Here is a 2,500-nt window from a genome sequence, read left to right as displayed (position 1 = left end):
CTAAGCTTTCTCAACTGTGTAGTTGGATGTAGCTTAAATTCTGCAGTGGTGGTCATGGTTTAAGGATTTTCCATCAATGACCAACCGGGCTGGGAATCCTGTACCTTCGATGCCAACTTTGAAACTTCTTGTATGGTTGCATCGCTCTCCGTCCTTCAGTTCGCAGGGAGCTTGAACAAATACTGCAAAGCATCCGGTTCGATTTGCTTGTATTTCTTCGAATTTATTGCTCTGGGTTGTTATCTGAAAGATTAAAAGAAGTTAGCCTCGGTGGAATTTGAGCTCAGAGAACTTAAAATTGAAACAAAAACTACAAGGCATCGGGTCCCACTTTCTTACACTTCCCCTTGTCCATTGCTCCAATTTGGTATTTATATTATTATCGATCACAAAAGAATGAAATAAAAATTTGGCTTTGGCGAGAACTGAACGCGGGTCGTGCAGCAACGGAACAAATATCAAAAGATATTCTTTCGCTGCTTAGATATCAGCATTCACTGCTTCACCATTTATCTTAATAGTGATGTAGATCTTAGAGAGTGGCTCTCAAAGACAAGAAAGCCAGTCCCTTACTACGTGAAAATGTTTCGTCTCACACCTCGTTCACCTTTATTTGTCTGTCTGTCTGTCATCTTCTCTATCTGTCTGTCTGTTTGTCTGTCTGTCTGTCATCTTGCTATCTATGTGTGCGTGCGTGCGCGCGCGCGTGTGTGTGTGCGTGTGTGTGTGTGGGGGGGTGCACATATAAGGAACAAGAAAAAACAAGAGACTATGAGATAGATTGATAGATAGATACATAGATACATAGAGAGAGAGAAAGAGAGAGAGAGAGAGAGAGAGAGAAGCAATTAATGGGAAAATGGAAGGAAAATTCAAATATTTCTAGCCTAAAATTAGATTTAAAAATTTAAAAAAAAAAATGGGTGTCAATGAGTGAAACTGGGTGGAACTGGTTTAAACTGGTTGAAGACTTGGTTTGGGGAGGAAATAAATTAGGTGAAAATTGCAAATAAAATGTCCGATAAATCTATCTGCTTTTCCTCCTCTCTTTCACTCACTTTCTCTTTCTCACTAACTCTCTCTCTCTCTCTTTCTTCCTCTCTCCCTTTCTTTCTCTCTTTCTTCTCTCTCTGTCTTTTTTCTCTCTCTCTCCCTGTATTCGTCTGTCTGTCTTCTCTCCCTATCTCTTTGTATCTCTCTGATTGTCTCATTCCAAATCTATTCGAAACTATCTCAGTTATTCTCTACATGTCTATGTGCGTGCATCTATCTATCTATGCGTGTGTGTGTGTGTATATATATATATATATATATATATATAATACAAAGAATATATATACATAATAGGTATGTGTGTGTGTGTGCGTGTGTGTATGTAGATGTGTGTATGTGTAAATGATTGTTCATACTTTTGGAAGCATTTGGGTATATATTTATACGTGTGTGCGTATGTATATATATATGTGTGTGTGTGTGTGTGTGTGTGTGAGTAAAAATAAATACAAAAGAAGGGCTTTGTATGATCGTGTATAGAGGAATATATATATATATATATATATATATATATAGACATACATATGTGTATATATATATATATATATATATATATATATATATATATATATATATATATATATATACACGTATATATATATATATATATATATATATATATATATATACGTATATATATATATATATATATATATATATATACATACACACACAGATACAGGTGTGTATGTATGTATGTATGCATGTGTGCATGCATGCATGCATGTATGTATGTCTGCATGCATATATGTATGTATGTATTTATGTATGTATGTACGTATGTATGCATGTATATCCAAGCACGATTACTATTGGCCAATTTCTTTTTCTTTAGAACTAAAAGAAGTCTCGAGGGAATTATATCTTTTTTTCTCTCACTTAAAGTAAATTAATTAAAGAAGCTACAACATTTTTTTCCAGCAATTAATGTTTAATTTAATTCGAACAACGACATTGAATCTCACTTAGATTTGCAGACAGACAGACTCAACATTTGATGTGATCCTAATTGTACCTTTATTCCAGAGAATTTACTGGCTATAACATAATTCGCGCTACTTCGTTCGTCTAATTTCATGATTGCCTATACCAGTCACGGGCAATCTGCGGCCCGCTGGACTTTCTCTCTGGTACACTTACCTCGAATTTACCGTGATTGTTTTACTAATGCGGCCCTCCTGATGATGAGTTATGTCTCATGCAGCCCGCTTCTCGACAAAGGCTGCTCATGTTTGGCCTAAACAATTGCTAAACGAACAGAAGGATTTTTTTAAGGGAAAAAGAGCAGCGCGTCCATCAGTTCCCGGCTCTCATTCTCACACAATCTGCACTCAGTGGCAAGAAAAGACAACCGAGCTTGTGTGAGAATGGGGGAGATTGCTAAACCAGATAAAACGATATAAAGACCTCGCAGTACTATTCCACCTGGCTTGTCTCCAGGCCAGCA

Source organism: Octopus bimaculoides, chromosome 20 (assembly GCF_046866305.1).
Source record: "Octopus bimaculoides isolate indiv1 chromosome 20, ASM4686630v1, whole genome shotgun sequence".
Lineage (NCBI taxonomy): Eukaryota > Metazoa > Mollusca > Cephalopoda > Octopoda > Octopodidae > Octopus > Octopus bimaculoides.
The sequence above is the reverse complement of the archived record's forward strand: the minus strand, read 5'-3'. Positions refer to the sequence as shown.